General features: G+C 40.2%; 1 protein-coding gene and 1 long non-coding RNA gene across 15 annotated transcripts in view; one reads left to right on the plus strand and one right to left on the minus strand.

The window, feature by feature from the left end:
* The window catches only part of MRTFB (myocardin related transcription factor B), a 396,134-nt gene that overhangs the window by 320,012 nt on the left and 55,420 nt on the right, over positions 1-20,702 (minus strand). For 8 of the 14 annotated variants that reach the window (XR_008913624.1, XM_056806173.1, XM_056806170.1 and 5 more), the window contains exons 1-2: positions 12,346-12,478; positions 4,045-4,103 (exon numbers count right to left, since the gene is read on the minus strand). The gene's annotated coding sequence lies outside the window, so the exon portion shown is untranslated. Of the gene's footprint in view, positions 1-4,044; positions 4,104-12,345; positions 12,479-12,719; positions 12,863-20,702 lie in introns of those variants that run through there. The other 6 variants (XM_056806169.1, XM_056806160.1, XM_056806159.1 and 3 more) reach the window with 5 other exon arrangements.
* LOC130455563 (uncharacterized) lies at positions 12,421-15,235 on the plus strand. Its single transcript, XR_008913630.1, has 2 exons — positions 12,421-12,540; positions 15,053-15,235. It is a non-coding gene; the product is annotated as an uncharacterized LOC130455563 (long non-coding RNA).

The following is a 20,702-nucleotide window of genomic DNA, read 5'->3' on the forward strand; positions in this document are numbered from 1 at the left end:
CTACCTACCAAGCATGTAACCAACATGCCTTTAGTGGCAAAGCCTTTGGTGGGTGCCCTCTGGCTTACACAACTCTTGAGCACCTACAGATAGATTTCATAACAATGCCAAAGGCTGGACATTATAAATTTTGTCTAATCATAGTAGATCAACTGACCAGATGGCTGGAAGCATTTCCTGCGACCCGAGCCACAGTCACTTTTGTTGCTAAGGTACTTTTAAAAGAAATTATTCCTCGCTTTGGCCTGCCAGCACGTATTGATTCAGATAGAGGAAGTCATTTTACTGATTCTGTACTAAATCAAATATATTCTTGCTTAGGAATAACTCCCAAATTCCATGTTCCATATCATCCCCAGAGTGCAGGCCAAGTTGAAAGAATGAACAAAAAACTTAAAACTATAATTGGCAAATTATTCACTGAGACCCATTTAAAATGGCCTGAAATTCTCCCTCTGGCCCTATTTTATCTTAGAAGCAGGCCTAGAGGTGACCTACACATCTCACCTTCTGAGACGCTTTTTGGACATCCACCTATACAGGCTAAGCCTTTCTCCCCTGCATATACATCATTATTAGGGGGATGTAAAGGATAATTTTAGTGTTGTGACCTAAACTATGTTAATTATTTAGTCGCCATGGATATTCCAAATATTAAAAATATATATAACCAAGTCAGCTGGAAATTTATGGTGATTTAATTGATATAATGGAAAGAAATTTAGAAGGAAGAAGGAAAGGGTGTAGGATTTCTCCCACCTGGCTAATGCCAGGAGGAAGACCAGAGGCTCTAGGAAGGTAAGGGTTTGGAGAGTAAGGAGGAAGGAATCAGCCTGAACTCCAAAAGGGCTCAGCCAAAATGCCTGAACTTGAATCAGCTCAAGGGAAAACTCACCACCAAACCCAGGAAAATAGCTGCCACCACACCAAGATGTCAGAATGCTTAGCACGCTGCCAGCCAGTCACCTCTCTCGGGAAAGAGAGAAAAGAGAGGAAGTGACATGTCTTATAGAGACAGTTTCACATCACTTTCCTGCGTCTCATCTGTACCAATGATAGCTTAGCTTGACTTAGGTCAGCCCAGGGTTCTGTCCACTGTTTTTGCACATGTCTGATGAAGGCCATTTCCTCAGATACTTAATCCTTGAGTATGGTGCAGACATTCCTGACCTTGTTAAACTAAGTAGGGTGGAGCAATGTAGAATTCCCAAGACCTGATTCCATTAGACCAAGTATCTCAATTGTTACTAATCAGGAAATAGCTAAATCAGATATTCTAAAGTACAGTCTGAGTAGGGTAGAGTAGTTTTAAAATTCACAAGGAGATATTACTATTGTTTCCTATATATAGAAATTACAGCACAAACTGTGTGAACTCCATGAATCCAGAGCAGCAGTACAAGTCGGACCACTAGACTTTTCACTTCATGACCTGAACCCAGGAGATAAGGTGTATATTAAGAATTTCCAGCGTACTGGAGCAACTCAGCCTTCCTGGGAAGGACCATTCCAAACATTGTTAACTATTCCAACATGTATAAAGATTGGAAAGAAGGACTCTTGGATTCATTGCTCACATGTAAAGAGAGTATCTTCTGTTGAGACTGATTGACTATATCCTATCACATGCATTGGAGATAATAATCCATTGACAAGTGGTGACAAGTGGATATTGTTTTCAGGAAAGGCACTGAATTCCTGATCCCCCCCCCCCCTTATTTTTATTATTGCTTTCCTTTTATTTTGATTAGAATATTTTATTTTTTTCCCCTTTTCTCATTTCTTGTATTTAAGGTACATACAATTGATATTAATTTTATTCTACAATAATATATTTTATATATATACATATATACTTGCTATAATATTAATACATACCTAAACAGCTTTAGACTGTGGGAACCTAACCTGTCATTTATTGATAATTGTTATGGGAATGTGATTAATGTTTGTGTCTGATTCTAGGAAATGGGATCAAAAAGACGCACAGACTTAACCTTAATAGTGCCAAAAGAGCACACAGGTCAAAAAAAAAAAAAAAGAAACCAATCCAGGTAGGATTGATGCACTTCTAAGCCAATACAAAGGACTTAAACCTAGTATGAGACTCAAGGTTGCGAAGCTTGACATATTTTAAGATGTAGGCCTTCCTTGTATCCAGACTCTTTGTGAAAATACTTACAGACAAGTACCAAAGTTTGGCTATCATCCTGGCTCCCTCTATCCCTGAGAATGAAGGAAAAATCATATGAGGGAATGACACTTGCCTATCAAAATAAAATTCTAGTTCCTTTTCTTCTTATAGTATGGCAACTTCCTGTAGTCTTGCCTGCAAATGGGTAAGTGAAATATTACTACATTCTGTCCTACAGACTTGTGGGATAAAATAACTTTAAATTGGACCTGTACAAGGGCCTATTATGAATTTATTCTTGCTTACTCAACATTTTATATACATAGATTTTGGTATTTTGATTCTGATTTTGAAATTTTTTTCTTTCTCCCAAAAGTTTAACTTTCTTCCATTTTTTCCTTTATTTTTTTGGGGGGGTGGTTGTTTTTCAATTCTTTTAATAATTGACTCATATACCCCCATAACTCAACCATATATCCTGAGCTGAATTGGATGTTTTTTAACACCCATTCATCAGGGATTGTATTTTAATAAAAATCCAAGATTTTGAAATTTTTTGTTCGAGAAAGATCTTCAAGGAAGAAGCTTGATAACTCCTAAATCCAGAAAATGAACTGTTACAGAAAGATGCCAGAAAACCTACACTACATCAAGAAGATCAAGAATGAACTTTGGGTGTGGTTGATTGAACTGAAGTTTGATTGAACATTTATTGTAAATGTGCATTTTTATGCCAAAGCAAAACATTGGTTTGGCTTTCTCTCTCTTTTCTATTCCTCCCTAATTATTGTAATTTCCTCTTAGAAACTGAATGTTGTATACATCTGTAATTGGAAGTACTTTAGGACTACAAGATGATTATGTCAAATGATCAATGGGTAGACTAGTCTCCCAATGATCATAAGAGGGGGGGGGGGATTCTGAATTTTAAAACTACTCCACACTACTCAGACTGTACTTTAGAAGATTTGATCTAGCTATTTCCTGATTTGTAACAATGGAGATACTTGGTCTAACAGAATCAGGTCTTGGGAACTCTACATTGATCCACCCTACTTAGTTTAACAAGGTCAGGAATATCTGCACCCATACTCAAGGATACTTACTAAAAAGATGGCCTTCAAAAAAGACACATGCAGAAACAGCGGACAGACCCCTGGGCTGACCTAAGTCAAGCTAAGCTAACATTGGTACGGATAAGATGCAGGAAAGTGACGTAAAACTATCTATATATGTCACGTCACTTCCTCTCTTCTCTCTCCAGAGAGCTCTTCCCCAGAGAGGTGGCTTTGGCTGGCAGCTTGCTAAGTGTTCTGACATCTTGGTGTGGTGGCAGCTATTTGTCTGGGTTTTGGCTGTGAGTTTGCCCTTGAGCTGATTCAGGTTCAGGCATCTTGGCTGAGCCCTCTTGGAGTTCAAGCTGATTCCTTCCTCCTTTACGCTCCAAACGTTTACCTTCCTAGAGCCTCTAATCTTCCCCCCCCTCCCCCCCCCCCGTCATTAGCCAGGTGGGAGAAATCCTACCCCCTTTCCTTCCCCTTCTTCTTCATTTCTTTCCACTATATTAATTAAATCACCATAAATTTTCAGCTGACTTTGGTATTTTTTTATTTGGGATATCCATGGCGACCAAATAATTAATATAGCTTAGGTCACAATACTAAAATTATCCTTTACACACCTTGGTGCAAATATTAATAATATGGAAATAGGCCTTGATCAGTGTTACATGTAAAACCCAGTGGAACTGCTCTTTCGCTACAGGAGGGGGGTGGAAGGAGGGGAGGGAAAGAATATGAGTCTTGTAACTGTGGAAAAATATTCTAAATGTATTAATTAAATAAACTTTTAAAAAATGTGAAATTGCAGTCATTTTAAATAGTATTTAATTTTTTAAGTATTTAACTTACCTCAACAGGATTATTAATGTTTTCCTTCTTACATTCTCCTTAGCACATCTATTATGAACCTGAAAAAAGTAAGGATCGTCAAAAGAATTGCACATTAAAATTTGTAAAGTATATTTTAAGGAAAGAAACAGCCTTACTCATTCTTTAATATAAGTGTAGCTGAAGAAGTTCAAAGCAAAATACTTTTCAAAGCAATTTTGTCAATTACATGCTCAAAAATTTACAAAGCAGCACAATAATCATTAGTTATGTATATAAGACACACCTTGGGTCAAATAAAATGTTTCCAATTGAAACAATCAAAAGACAAGTAAAACCTCCAAATCAAAATTTTGATCCATAACTAAGCCAAGCCACAGATATCATTCTTATACTTACGACTTTTAAAATATTATTTTATTTATAAATGAACATAACCTTTGGTAATCAATTTTCCAAAACTGTGACTATGCATTCCAAGAGTGGCAATTAAGAACTATTAATTGGCAAAATTCTTCAAATGTAAGTGAAGGAGTAACTTACATAAGTAACTCCTAATGTCCCTTTCACTCTAACATTCTATGATTTTATGTAAATATTATTAGATAGATTTTTAAATATATGTAGGCAATATCATGGCATAGTGGAGAGGCAATTTGCCTTGCAGTCAAGAAGAGATGACTTCGTCTTAGCTGACACTATGTGAATTTAGACAAGTCAGTTAACCTCTCACAGCTGTAGGAAACATTTTAAGATTATAAATTGTAAAGAGCCTGCATTGATAGAGGGAGTTTCCTTATGAGGAGTTCCTTAGGTTAATGATATCCTAGGCCTATACTGGCAACATCCTAGGTCTATGTTGGCAGACATATGGCAAACATGCCAGAGTGGGCCAGAGGGGGATGCTCCCTTCCCACTCTCCATGAGCCTGAGGATAATTCTCACTACACCTGCCCCTCTGGCCAGCAGCTCAATGGGAACTAGTCCTCCCTTCCCTATCTGGGATAAGGTGGGATGGTGGGGAGTTTGGGGGGGGGGGATCACATGTGGTATGTGGATTGCAGTTTGGACATTTGGTCCCTAAAAGGCTCACAATCACTGCCCTAGGTCTTCATAATCCTTTTCCCAATAGCTAGCATTAGACCAGCTTTTTAAACATGTAAGGAACTTCTCTGAGGCCAATATGGTGCACTAGAGGAGTCAAGAATGCTAACCTTTCATTCTCCAATTGTTTTATCTGCTCCTCTCCTCAATGCCTTTGCTTAGGCTATTCTCTGTGTCTTTAAGAAGCCTTTCTCACTGGTTGTTCCCCCTTCCCCCCAATCACTTTGTATTTAATGATCTGTAAACAATTTGTACCATCTAGGAGAATGGTGAGGGCAGAAACTATCCCACTATTATATCTTCAGCAACTACCAGTACCTAGTACAAAGTAAATGCTTAATAAATGTTTAGTGATTCTTATACATGAGGAAATCAGCAGAGTAAAAGTATTCTTCAGAGTGGTAAGCCAGTGTGGCACCCCAGGTATATTCTAATCTTGAAAATATTATTGATATATTAATATTGTAACCTATGGGCTCATGTACCAGACTCATGGTCATATTATTTCTTGATCATTGTATTTGATACTCTATTAATTCTGACCACTCTCCAAACTACAGTCCAAAGGTCAGGAACATTCCTAGGTAAGACATTGGCTGCCACAGGGTCCTAGTTCTCACCGTGTCAGACCAGATTCCATATCAGATCACATGCTTAAATAAACTATTCCTCTTTGATCTTGTGGTTGTCAATTGGGCCAATGTAAAATCGTATGCAATGTCACATGATCATTAGCTACCTCCCATTCCTCATTCCTTGATTCTCCAATAAAAGAATAAAAGATTGAGGACACATGTAGCTCTCTCTCTCTCTACCATCAAAGGAGCTCGAACGCTGGAGCCCATGTTGTTCAACTCTTTGTCTCTGAGTCTTTCTTTATTATGTTCTCTCTCTCTCTCTCTCTCTCTCTCTCTCTCTCTCTGAAGTCTGAGATTCCTTTAATTACAATATCTTGGCTCTCTTTGCCTTCCAATATCAAACTCTGTTCTGAATCTATATGGTAACCTCTAATCCCTTATTCCTTAGTTCTCTCCGAGGCCATCAACCCTGCACAACCCATGCCTTCTTTCTTTTTCCACATTGACCCCTCAGTGAACCAGTATAACTTTACACTCTTATTCTTTTGAATCTTTATCATCACTGGCTGTCTTGCTAAGCCTCAGCCTTGGATTACTCCTACCGTCCACATCCTTTTCTCCTACACATGTGCTATTGAACAAAGGTAGAGAAAATCATGCACTCACCCTCAATGGCTCCCCTACAAGTTCATGTTATTTAATTTCAACTGGATGCTCAAAGCTTCTTGTAATGTGATTCTGTGATTCAGTTATGTCCAACTCCTCATGAGAACTCTTGGTGAGTAGTTGGCCATTTCCTTCTCTGACTCATTTTACAGATGAGGAACTGAGGCAAACAGGGTAGTGACTTTCCCAGAGTCACAAAGCTAGTAAGTGTCCAAGGCCAGATTTGAATTTGACTTCCTGATTCCAGACCTGGAACTCTGTCTACTGAACCATACAACCCCTCAAAGTTGCTAAGTAAACACTGATTAACTCACTATTCCACTGACTACAGTGGCTCTTCTGAACCTTTTAATTTCTTCTTAAATCTCTGGTGACTCTCCATCCTCCCAACCCTTTCAGGGGAGAATCTTGCCTCATATCACTAAAAAAAGAATGAGACCACTGACTGAGAGCTCCCAATTCTCCCCTTCCTTATCTCATAATTCTTAGATCACTTCTATAACAATTTCCTCCTTCTTGCCTGTCTCATAGACCTTCCCTCTTCTCCTTACCAAAGTAAACCTGCACAAGTGGTAACATTCCACTCCATCTTCTCTAGTAAATTGTCTCCTCTGCCATCTCCCATCTTTCCCTTTATTCTCTCCTTGTCTGGCTGACTGCTTCCATATTGCTTATAAACATGTCTGTGTCTCCCTCATCTTCAAAAAACCTTACCTGATCTTTACACCTCTGATAACTATCAGTCCATATCTCCCCTCTCTTTTGTAGCTAAACAACTTTAGGTTATCTACAAAATATGCTTCCTCTTCCTCTACTCTCACTTTCTTCTTGATTCTCTACAGTCTGGCTTCCAAACTCAGCATTCAACTAATTTCCTCCAAAGTTAAGAATGATCTCTAAATTGTCAAACCCAGTGACCTTTTCTCAGTCTTCATCCATCTTCTTTTTCTTTTTTTTAACCCTTACTTTCTCTCTTAGAATCAATGCTAGGAATTGGTTCCAAGGCAGAAGTGATAAGGGTTAGGCAATGGGGGTCAAGTGACTTGCCCAGGGTCACATAGCTAGGAAGTGCCTGAGGTAAGATTTCAATGCAGGATCTCCGATTTCTGGGCCTGGCTTTCAATCCACTGAGCCACCCAGTTGCCCCCTACATTCTTCTTTATATCTCTAGTAGGTGCTAATTGATAGTTTCATTTTACACAATAAAGGAATAGGAAGAGTAATATTAACTGATTTGTCAAGGATCGTGAGGGCGAACCTATGACACGCATGTCAGCACTGACACACATAGGCAATTTTTTATGACAAAAGGCCACATGTGGACTCAGTGTGCCTTGGGACTGGGAGCTGCATGGGGAGCCACACGCCCACAATCTTGGCTGGGGGGGGGGGTGACTGCTCCACAAGCTGGATGCAAGGGCAGGAAGTGTTGGTGGGTGGCACACCAGGCTGCTGGGTCTCCCTCAGGGGCAGGGAGGAGGAACAAGTGTGTAGGCAGGCTGGTAGGCAGGAGCCTCGGCTCTTAAGACTCACACAGACACACACACACACACACACACACACACACACACACACACAGGACAAGCTGGTTGGAGAGGGATGGAATTGGGCTGCCAGAAGACTTGAATCCATTACCAGACACTCTTAGCACCCTGAAAAATATAGCAGTGGCTTTAGTCACAATTTTTCCCTTTACATATTTTTGTGAGACCTTATTCTCAGTGTTAAATAATATCAAAACCAACAAAAGAAACAGATTGACAGATGAAGTCAGTACTGTTTGCTTGGACTTGAAGTGTACAAAATGCCAACCTCCAATTGAAGATTTAGCCAATGAAATTCAGTAACAAAAAAGTCACTAATAGGCAAGTTAAAGAATTCCCCCCCTCCCTCAACTATCTTAGTTCACAGTACCCCACACAAGTTAAATAATATCAAGACCAACAAAAGAAACCGACTGATAGATGAACAAAGAAGTCACTAAGCAGGTAAGTTAAAAATTAGTTTTTGGTTTATTAAATACAGTTATATATTTTTGTTATTTAAACTATAAATATTGCCAAATTGTGTTTTTTTTTTCTTGAGGTGACACACCACCAGAGTTATGCTCGGTTTTTTAGCGAATTTTGACACACCAAGCTCAAAAAGTTGCCCATCACTGGTCTGGGATCACATAGTAATCTAGGAAAAATCATGTGAGAAATCCAAAGACTCCAAACTCAGCTAAAATGTAGTGGTATAGAATAATGAGGACAGACATGGAAAGGTAGAAGTTTGGGGTATGGTTAAAATGAATTTTCCATTTGAATTTCTACATTAGCCTTTATGACAAGAATTTTATTTGGTATTATAATTGATAATTGGGTTAGGATTTCATTCACAGTAGCTCATACCTAGTCCTAGTTTTGACTCTCACTAGTCTTAATTTTGATTTCTACAATCTATAATGGAAGACTTAGTCGAGATAATCTTTAAGGTCCCTACCAAATCTGAAATTCTAACATTTGGAACTTTTTTCCACTTTCCAAATATGTATATTTATTACTTGTGGGTTTGTTTTTGGTAGAGATAGGAGTTAAGTGTATAGCAAAGAGAGCTAACTAAAAGAAGTAGCATTAGATAAAGGAATAACAAGTAAGTTGGGATTAGGGGACATATAAACTTCACTATAATTATGTAAAAGTAGTACTGGAATAAAAATGAAACTAGAACCTGAAGCACCTAGACAGATTTTCTAACTGGGGGAAAAAAAAGGGACCACAAAATCTTTTTTTGGGGGGGAGGCAGTTGGGTAGCTCAATGGATTGAGAGCCAGGCCTAGAGATGGGAGGTCCTAGGCTCAAATCTGGCCTCAGCCACTTCCCAGCTATGTGACCCTGGGCAAGTTACTTAACTCCCATTGTCTAGCCCTTACCACTCTTCTGCCTTGGAACATAGTATTGATTCCAAGATGGAAGATAAGAGTCTACCAAAAAAAAAACAAAACACAAAACTTTTGTGGATTATGTGCTTCAGAAAAATTAAAAACACCTAATTCTTAGTGCATTGGAAAGAACACCCAAAAGAATTAGGTTCAAATTCTGGCTCCCTGACTAATACCCTCTATTCCCTTAGTCAAAAATTTTTCCAGACCAAAATCTCAATGACAAATCAGGACAAGGAGCTGATCTCTAAGGTCCCTTTCAGCTCTAAATCTAGGACCTATGATAAGGAAAGAAGGAAGGGAATGAAGGGAATGAAGGGAATGAAGGGAATGAAGGGAATGAAGGGAATGAAGGGAAGAAAGGAAGGAAGGAAGGAAGGAAGGAAGGAAGCAAGGAAGCAAGGAAGGAAGCAAGGAAGGAAGCAAGGAAGGAAGCAAGGAAGGAAGGAAGGAAGGAAGCAAGGAAGGAAGCAAGGAAGGAAGCAAGGAAGGAAGCAAGGAAGGAAGCAAGGAAGGAAGGAAAAGGTGATCACAAGTTTTGAAAATAGTCTAATATGAATATGTACATTTGTAAATGTCTTGGAGGTCTCTAGATTTTTATAAATAAAAAAAATTCCCTTATCTACAATGGTTTACTAGCTTTACTTCAAAACATGTTAGACAACACATTTCTTCTATGACGTTACTATTTTATTTTCTGCTGAACATTTCCCAAAATGGTTGCTACATCTACAAACACTGAATCCATTTTAATAACTAAGGGAGGAAAAATTTTATAAATTTTCAGAAAATTGAGATCTGTTCCTGGTACCATTATGGTCCATATATATATACATACATACATACATACACACACACACACATACATATACACACACACACACACACAAAAACACACAAAGTAACTTTTGGGGGTGTAGTTTCTCTTCTACATACCTGAATACTGACTCAACTGTTTTGAAACTACATAGAAATATTACTATGAAAATTCAGAAAGTTAACTATATATTTCCATGTTTGATGCCTGTCCTTTTCCTTCATCAGAGCTGTGATTACTTTCACAAAATTATCATTTGATTCATGTTGAAACTGGCATAAGTAGAAGTAATATGACACCCTCCAGCCCTACCTTTCTCCACCTGAATGGTATTGACTAGCTAGAAGTAATGGAAATAAATTGCTCTCAATTTCAATTACTTTCCAACTCAAAAGTATTCATTGTATCTGTATACTACTTAAAATATCTATATCAGCAACAATATAGATACTAAAAGTATCAAGGCAATAAACAACAAACATCTTCAAGAAAGTAGCAATTTATTCTGTTTCAAAAAATGGAAACTTTCCAATTTAGATTTAAATATTTACATTGTACAAATATCACCATCATCAAATGAACTTTTTTTTTTCTTTTTCCCATTAACAAATCCAGGAAAAGTATGAAAACTTTAATTTACTGTATTCACTAGGACACAAATTTTAAAATAAGCAATTATATAAATTTGGATTTTAACTTAGAACATGGTAAATTTAGTTTCCTTCTGTTTCTTTTCTCACACTATTCTCACTTAGGTGTGAAAACACTAACATCATTAACAAAAGGGTTTCCACTAAGCCAAATGCTATAGAAGATAACTTTCTAGACTCTATGGGAGATACCAGTAAACATTTTTTTTTTTGCCAATGAGCAAAGATGGGCCTTTTCCAACTGCTCTGAGGAGGAAAAAGAAAAAGAGTCTTTAAAAACCTTTTGAGTATTTGTGTCAGTCTTTTCCTTATGAACTTTAAAAATCACTGTTAAAAATGTCAGCTCAATTCTCTTATTCCTTAGCAAAAAGGTAACATAAAATAGAGTAAAGGTTATTCAAAAGATATGAAAAATTCTGAGAAATATTTCCATTTCAATTGCAGGAGGGTTTTGTAGAATTCCATTCTAGAGACTCCCCTTTTCAAGTCCTAGACCTCCAAATTACCAACAGTTCCCTACAAATCTGTCACTCCAGCTTGTAACGCCCTACCCCCCCCCCCACACACACACATACCCGCCCAGGGGAGAGGGGGAAAAAAGGCAAGGGATGCCAATATTGGTTTAGTTTTGGTTGGACTTCAAGGTACCCAGATCAGATAAGAAATTGCTCTTCGACCACAGCTGATGAGAAAGTCTATTACCTGTGAGAAAAATAGCTGAGTATGATCCTGTGCAACTGTGTTATTACCGAGAGTCAATTCTCGGTATTGCAGTCGATAAAATGACGAAGGGTGTAACCCATAAAGTTAATAATAAGTATTTGATCCAGGATAGCCTTGGAGCCAGAAAGACCTAGGTTCAACTCCCACTTCAGATACATACTGTTTGACCTCGTCAACTTCCTAAGATTTTCAATATAGAGAAATGTATATATAGATTTAAACGCATATTATATACACACACATAGACACGTATGTTGCAGTGAAGGTGCCGTCTTGTACTGAGTGTCCTCAACAAGGAGTGCCCTATACCAGTGAAATCACACATCCAAACCCCAATCTCCAACTATTACGGTCGCTGGGTCACTTGCCAGAGAAGTTTATCACCCTCACAGAGCTAGGATGGGGTAGTTGGGTGGTGAGGGTGAGTACGCCCTGTCTTGGGGTGTCCCCTCCCCCTCATAGATAGGGTGTAGGTTGCGCCGGGGCATGGGGGGAGGGGTGGGCTAGGGGCCAGGGGCCCGCCAAAGAGGCCCAGTCCCTTGGGGGCGGGGTGCAAATGGGAGGAGAGGGGATGCTGGGGGTCAGCGACCCAGCTCCAGGGTCTAGCGGACCAGGTAGAGAGAACCGTAGCGGCCACTCCAGGAAGGGAGAGGGAACAGAGGAAGGGGCGAAGGGTACTCGAGTGGGGGCGGAGGGAGGTACTGCCACGAGGGAAGAGAGCTAATTGCTTCCCCGACGCCCACGCATACACCTACATCCCCCGCGCCGCCTAGGCCACGGGCGCTGAGAGCCCCCCGCGCACCTCCGCGCAGCGTCGCTCGCCCCCTCCCCAGTCCTTTGCTGTTGCTGCCTCCAACTCACCTCCCCGGCCGCCCCGGGCCGACGCCGCCGCCGTCGTCGCCGTAGGATCTCGCGAGACTTTCCCCTCCTCCCTTCGCTACCTCCCGGGTCTCTCATTGCCTCCCCCACCTTCCCGAGGCCCGACCGGGGCGTTTGGGGCGTTGTGGGCGGCGCCCAAGGGCCTCGCGCTATCCGCCGTCTCTCTCAAACCATGGGGTAAAGTCCATGCCCCCTCCCCTCAATTTCCCTTTTCCATTTGCAGTTTCTTCCCCACCCCTGCCCCCAGAGTTTTAACTAAACTAGTCTATAACCTTCTCCACCCGCCTGGATTTACATCTCAGTGGTCCCCGGTCATCATCTCCCCCTCCGCCACTCGCCCCCTCCCCCCAGCTCACCCGAAAAAGTGGGTTCGCAGGTGCACGCGGTGAGGAGATTGCCCGCCCCCTTCACCTTTGGCCCCGCCTTCTAGAGGCGGAGGTAGATGGGTGAGGGCGGAGGTGTGTGGGTGTAGCAGTAGGAGAACTTGGCTTTCTAATAGAGGATAAAAAGGTGACATGTGTGGGAGGTGTAATCACCTGTATTCGTGATGCCCAGACATCTGGCCTACTGGGGGCGTTATTAAGGTCCACGGACTCGAGCTTGGAACGAGAAAAAAATTACATACTTATTTTCATTAAATTTTAAAAGAAATTTAGCATTTCCTTTAATGATTTTAAAACATAATGAGGAGTTCGTAAGCGTAAGCCTTCAAATTGTCAAATGGGTCCACGACACACAAAAATTAAGTTAAAAAAAATCCTGCCCAGCTGATTTCAAAGATTAGTATAAATAACAAAAGATTCTCTTCATATTAGCTGTGGCTACATTTCTCTCACCATTTAAAAAAAAATGAACAAGTGAAATATGCAAGGGATGGAGAGTAAAGCGCTTAATTTAACTCCTAAATGTCTAAGCAGAGGTCTTTCTTCTGAGTTGCGTTCAAAAGCATTCAATACCCCCCTTTTCAGAACAAAATTGCCATCTCAGAGCCAGCCAGATGGATGCTCTTCATTTATCAATCTCCTTTCATAAACCCTTGCAGAAATTATCCCTTTCCACTAATTGACAGGATTATTTACAGTATGCTAGATATAACCTAAATGAATTGAACATTCTAAGTGAAGTTTTTTCTTTTCTCAGATCTTAGATTGTAGATTACTGTGCCCCCCAAATTTTCTAGAGAGAATAGATGTTCTTTTAGTTTTGTGATGCTCTTTTAATATACTTTAAATAAATGGTATTGTTAAATATTCCTCAGATTTGTAATTTATAATTTAACAAATTTTAAATACCTACTCTAGGCATAGAACTGGGAATGGTACTGGCAGAGACATAAATTTTACAGAAGACATCTTTTTGAAGTTTGTGGTTTAATCAGGGACTAAGATCAATATACAAATAATCACAGAGCAAAATCATGCATAATAAATGCATCAGATAGGTGCAAAACAGTGTATTGTGAGGTTAGAGGTATAAAAAAATAGACTGAGGGAATCAGAAAAGACTTCATTAGAAGTGCCAATTACATTGGTTTGGCTAGGAATTCAACAGGAAAACATTCCACATATAGGGATCATTGCAAACAAAGACTGGAAAGCCAAGACCACTCCACTAAACTCAACTTTCAGGAACAAAATTCCATGGCAAGATAAACTCAACTCTAATCTCATCACCTTGTGGTTCATTTAAACCTTGATTGACACCTCCCTAAGCATCCTCTTCTCTCTAGTTGGAGGGCTGGAGGGTAGAGCACAAATTCCTCCCAATAAGATTTAAGAAGGATAGGCTAAGTGGGGTAACTAGGTGGCTCAATAAATTGAGTGCCAGGCCTAGAGTCCTGGTTTCAGATTTTACCTCAGACACTTCCTAGCTATGTAATCCCGGTCAAGTTCTTTAACCACATTTGCCATTCTTCTGCCTTGGAGCTAATACACAATATTAATTCTAAATTGAAAGGTAAGAGGTTTTTTGTTTGTTTTTTGAGGATATGATAGCTTTCTTCATGTATTGTATTTGAAGGGCTAGTTGCATAAAAGAAGAATCAAACTTGTTCTGCTTGGCTCCAGAAGGCAGAAGTAAGAATAATGGGTAAAATTTGCAAAGATAGAAATCTAAATTCCACATAAGGAAAAACTACACTTAAAAAGTGAAATGGGATATAATGGATTCTCCACACAGGCTCTAAACAATAACAGAGAAGGACTTTTATGAATAGCAAAATGGAAGTTGGTTCAGATGTTAGTTGGACTAGATGACCACTATGGTCCCTTCCAACTCTGAAATTTCTATGAAATAAATTTTATTGTCTATATGACTTAAAGATATAAGAACTTTTAAAGATAATACTGTCATCTAGAGACAGGTAGGTGGTACAGTAGATAGAGCACTGTCCTTGGAATTGGAAGTCCAAATCTTTACTGAAACACTTAGCCCTGTGGCCCTGGGCAAATAGCTTAAGATTTCTCAGCTTCAGTTTCCTCGTCTGTAAAATGGAACTTAAAAGAGTACCTACATAAGAGGATTTTTCATGTGGATCAAGTGAGTTAACAAGGGAGAAGCAATTTGCACTCCTTAAAATATTACATTAATATTAGTATTAATATTAGCCCATTTTTACCAATTCTAATGGTAAAGCTACAATTTAAAACCATGTCTGCTGCTTCCTAATCCAATTCTCTTTCCATTCTAGGTGTCCTCTTCTCTAGCTTGTGCTGATTCCTGAGAGAAAGCACATCTATTCAAGTGTTGGTACATTGTGTTGATTGAACTCTGTGAAAATAATTCATGGTGATGGTAGTTTTCACTCTAAAGACCATTCTTCAGATTAACTGCTATATAATCTTGATGTGAAATGAATGCTCTTATTATATAACCTTTTTGTTATCTCTTCTCACTGAAAGCAGTTCCTTACTCTTTATCAGCTGAAGAGCTAGACCAGTGATGTCAAAACTTTTAGAACCCCCCCCCCAGACTGCATGAGTGTCCTGATCAGTGTCTGGGGGTGGGGGGATAGCCTCCTGTACCCACAAGGACCCCCCTCCAACGCCCTGGGGCTTCCCTAGGCTAGAGAAGACTAGTAGGACAGGGAAGGTGGGGGGAAAGGCTGGGGGAAGGCTGCTTCTTATTACTACATGGGGTGCATGTCCTTGTTAAGTCTGATTCAAATGCAGCCCCACAAGGCCTCTGCTCTGCTCTGTCATAGAGATTTAACCTAAGTGCCTTTTAGGCTGGTCATATTTGAATAACAATGGTGCATCAGTGACACAGTCACAGTGCTAGGTATGGGGCTGCCTATAGAGCTGAAACCCATGTTGGGGGTGCAAGCAGGGGGCAGAGGGAGTGCAGTTAGCCTTTGGGGAATGGGATCACCACAACCCCCCAGAATAGTGACAAGAAGGGAAGGAAGGAATGAAATTTGGTATCTTTTAGAGGGTAGGGCCAAGGCTGATGGTGGGACAGGACTCCGCCCCCCCCCCCCCATACTCTCCTGTAGTCCCTAGTCCCAGACAGGAGAGAGAGAAAAGGAGGGGAGAGGTCTGAGCACTCTGCTTAGGGGAGGAAGTACACGAAGAGGGGCAGGGAGGCAGAGGTGGGCAGGAGAGGGGTAAGGGAGCAGCTGGGGTGGGGGTGGAGGTTGCAAGGTGCCCATAAAGAGGTCTCTGCTTGCTGTCTTTGGCATGTATGCCATAGGTTCAGCATCACAAAACTAGATGATCTGGTACTTCCCCTGTCCTATGATCAGTAAATTCCCACCTCCTATTTCCATAATCCCTATGATTCAGAGATAGTCTCTTTTTCTCTTCATTCTCCCTATGAAATCATTCTCTCTATCAGATCCTTCTCCATAAATGAGCTTTAATCAACCCCATATTTTAAAAACTTCCACTTGACCCCTTCTGTGACCTTTAGCTATCATTCTAAGTCTCTCCCCCCTTTCAATGACAAATTCTTTGAAAGAGTTCCAGCCAAATTGGCTTGCTCAATGTCATCCTTATAAAACATTCCACCTTTGAACCTTTTGGAGATGGAGTGCCAGGCCCTGCCCTTGCTCCATTTCCTCAGACCAAGTGGCCATGCCCATCTTCCCCACTGAGTGCCGGATATAACTTGCCCCTCCCCTTACCCTACACAGGGGAGGGAGGAAGTGCTCCCATTGAGCTGCTGGTTAGGTGAGGTGTCCTCAGTGCATATAGAGAGGGGAAGAGGTGTGGCCTGAGAGCTCCACTCCACTCCAGCTCTGCCACCTGTGAGCTGCCCTCCCTATCCTCTGTGGGCTTCCATTGGGCTACTGGGAAGAGGGGCAGATGATGTGGAAAAATTTTTGTCAGGCACAGTGGAGAGGGAGAAGGGAGCAGCACCACCCAAGTCCCTCTGCCTTTCTAGTAACAAACTCAAGGGCGGGGGTGGTGCATGCTCACAGAGAGTGTTCTGCATGTCATCTTTGGCACCCATGCCATAGGTTCAACATTATTGGTATAGGCTATCCCTTATGCGTGGAATGACCTCTCTCTTCATTTCCAACTCATGTAATCCTTAGCTTCCTTCAAAATTCTATGAAAGAGACATCTCCTACAAGAAAACCTATCCTTAGCTGCTAGTGCCATCTCTATCTACTTTATATGTACTTTTATTTATTTTGCATTTACTTATCTGTGTATATATATTTCTCCTCACCCCCACTCCAACATAAATTCCTTGAGGGTAGGAACCATTTCATTTATGCTTTTATATACCTAGCACATAGCACAGTGACTGGCACATAGAAGGTGTTTAATGGGAGCTTCTTGCTATTGAAGAGTTTGCTTCCTCTGTTTCCTCACCACTCATACATTTCTCAGTCTCTTATAATCTAGCTTCCAACCCTATCATTCCAAAAATCCACTTTAGCCAGTGGTTTCTTGAATGATAGCTATAAAGGTCTTTCTTCATTTCTCACTAACCTTTCTAAAGTTTCTCACACTGCTGACCAGTCTGAGTTCCTCTTATTCTTTGACTTTCGTGGTATTATTCTATCTTGATTCTTCTCCTATTTCTCTATTTCATTTCAATCTCCTTTGAAGAATTATCCTCTGTCTCCTATCCCCTAAGCCTAGATGTCTCTCAAGATACTAAGCTCTCTTCTTCTATAATTTCTCTGTTGGTAATCTCAAATGCTCCCATGGTTTCAATTATAATCTTCCCTATTATATGTTGTTCTTGCTCAGTTGTTCAGTCAAGTCTGACACTTCATGACCTCACGGGCTACAAAAATTAAAATTAAATCTTAATAATAAAAACATTATATTTTTGGAGATTTATTAATGATCATTAGAAATCAAGGAATACAGAGGATACAAAATAAAGACCATATGCCCATGGCTGATCAGTCAGTTCAAATGTCCGCCTTACCACCACCAAACTCGGGACAGGAAGTAAAGAGGCAGGACCCTCCATGTCCCCACCTAATATCCCCTGTCTACAGGAAGTACACAATGACAGGAAGTCAGTGGGCTCATGAGAAATGTAGTTCTTTTTTAGGGTAACAGATTTTCAACTATACAGAACCATTGCATACCAATACTGTCCATGGGGTTTTCTTGGCAAAGATACTAGAGTGATTTGCCATTTCATTCTCTAGCTCATTTTGCAGAGAAGGAAACTGAGTCAAAGAGGTTTAAGTGACTTACTCAGAGACACATAGCTAATAAGTATCTAAGGCCAGATTTGAACTCAGTTCTTCCTAACTCCAGGTCTAATACTCTATCCACTGAGCCATCTAGCTACCCCTATTATATAGCCAACAATAATATTCCTCTTCAAGTATAGTTTCTTACTGCAAACCCTATTTTGCCTCTCTACTTATGTTTGATCAGCATTCCAAACTAAACATGCCCAAAATAGAAATCTTTCCTCTTAAACCACCTCTCTTCCAAAATAACATACTTCTTTTGGGGGGAGAGAGTATCTCCATCCTTTTAGTGACCCAGTTTTATAATCTCAGTCGTCTCTGAATTAGACATCTCCCTCATCTCCCCTAACCAGTTAGTTGGCATCCTTTTGATTCTACCTCCCAAAGATAAGGGAGGAAGTAGCCCTTCTGCTTCTACCTCCTCCTAAAATGTACAATGTCTCATGTCTGATTTGGTGCTTTTAAGAGACTCATTTAGCTCCTCCAACTAACCATACCAAAAAGTAGGGAGAAAAATATAATAAATATATAACATGATTTTTAAAGCAAAAATACTGTTAAAAAAAGGAACAAACTGTATTAGAAAAACTCTCATATTAAGATTCCACTTCCCACCTTCATATATTCCCCCAAACCATCCTCCTTTTCTGGAATGCACGTCTACATTTCCATCTTTCTTACTTTTCCTCTAAGACTGAGTCCAGGAACTATTTGTTCTTTGATTCCCCCTATTTGTGAATGCTCTCTCTAATTCCAATTTTCTTAGTTCACTTTTTTCTTCTTTCACTTGACCCCTTAAATCTCTACCTATAAAGAGGCCTGGAATCCATAAAGTTCAAACATAGCAAACTAGTGCATTATGTTAATGATCTGCTTCTTGCATCTCCTGACCCCAAAATATGTCTGGAAGACTCAGAGATTGTTAATAGACCTATATAAGAGAGGGCTCAAGGTTTCAAAGAAAAAGCTACAGTGGGTTCTTCAAAAATTGAATATCTAGGCTTTATCCTAGAGAAGGGCACTAGAAAAATCTTCAGCAAGAGAATAGCTGATATACAGAAGCTAGGAAACCCCCAAACCAAAAAACAACTTAGGGCATTCCTTGGGATGGCAGGGTTCTCATGACAATATATCATAGGATATTCCAACATCTCCAAATACCTCACAGATTTAACTAAGAATGATGCTGAAGAACCTTGAAACCAACAAAAGAACACCTCCATGCATTATCTAACTTGAAACAAGCAATTCTAATAGCTCCAGCCCTTGGCATACCTAACTATGATAAAGATTTTCATCTCTATGTCCACCAAAAACAAGGAATAACCTCTGGAGTGTTAGCCCAATATTTAGGATTGCATTTAAGACCTATTGCTTATTATAGTGCAATCCTAGATGCTGTAGTAAAAGGCATGATGCATTGCCTGTGGAGCATAGCCACAGCTGCTCTCATGGTCAAGAAAGCAAATGAGTTAGTGCTTGGATGCAAACTTCATGTATATTCTGCACATCAGCTTGAAAAACTTCTAAAATCACAGAATATGCATGCATTCATGCCAGCAAGGTTATCCTAGTATGAGATCATTTTGCTAGGGAATGATAACTTCACCTTACACAGATGTGCTCCATTAAATCCAGCAACATTGATACCAGATTTGCCATTAGGACACTAATGCACCCAAGCTGTAGAAACAGTACATAAGACCAGAGAAGATCTAAGGGATACACCACTTAACAACCCCAACATGCAATTATTTTCTGATGGGTCTTCATATGTGTACAGAGGAAAAAGGATCATGGGAGCAGCTATAGTGAAAAATCACAGAATAATCTGGAATGTGCCACTACCCAGCCATGTCAGTGCCCAAGGTATAGAACTCAAAGCCCTCACAAAAGCGCTAGAATTGGCAAAAGGCAAAAGGATTCCACAGATTCCAAAATATGTTTTTTCCATGTTACACTCAAACGGACAAACATGGAAGAATAGGGGATTTATCAGGACAGCTAGGAAGAAGATAGCATACAGAGATCTGATATCCCAACTCTTAGCAGCAATGGAATTGCCAAAAGAAATGGTGGTGATACAATGCAGAGCAGACACTACTAGCAAAGATGAAATATCCCAGGGAAATCATAGGGTAGATGTGACCACGAAATTCAATGCTAGATTTGGTCCCATTTGTGTTCTGAATCTCTCTCTGGTTGATAAGAAAAATATAACTCAAGCATACAATTTGGAAGACATTCAATCATGGCAAAAACAACTCAGGGCCAGACTAGTCAAAGGAACATGGATAGCAGAAGGAGGAAAGCCTATCCTGCCTGAAAGACTATATCAACATCTGTGCAATGTGATACACTCCAAAGGCCACTATGGAGTGCAATCCTTGCTCCACAAAATTCATTGCTTTTGGGCAGCCCCAGGGATATCCACTAATGCTATAAGAGTTGGGCATGTGACATATGTAGAAAGTTCAATCAAGGTCATTTCAAGTGCAAAGTGTTGGGAGGGAGACCATTAGCATACACACCCTTCCAATGTTTGCAAATAGACTATATTAACATGCCAAGTGACAGGGGGTACAAGTATGCTTTAGTGATTGTAGATTGACTCACACTTTGGATAGAGGCATATCCAACTAAAAAAAAAACAACACAGCCATGGTAGTGA

Source organism: Monodelphis domestica, chromosome 7, assembly GCF_027887165.1.
Source record: "Monodelphis domestica isolate mMonDom1 chromosome 7, mMonDom1.pri, whole genome shotgun sequence".
Lineage (NCBI taxonomy): Eukaryota > Metazoa > Chordata > Mammalia > Didelphimorphia > Didelphidae > Monodelphis > Monodelphis domestica.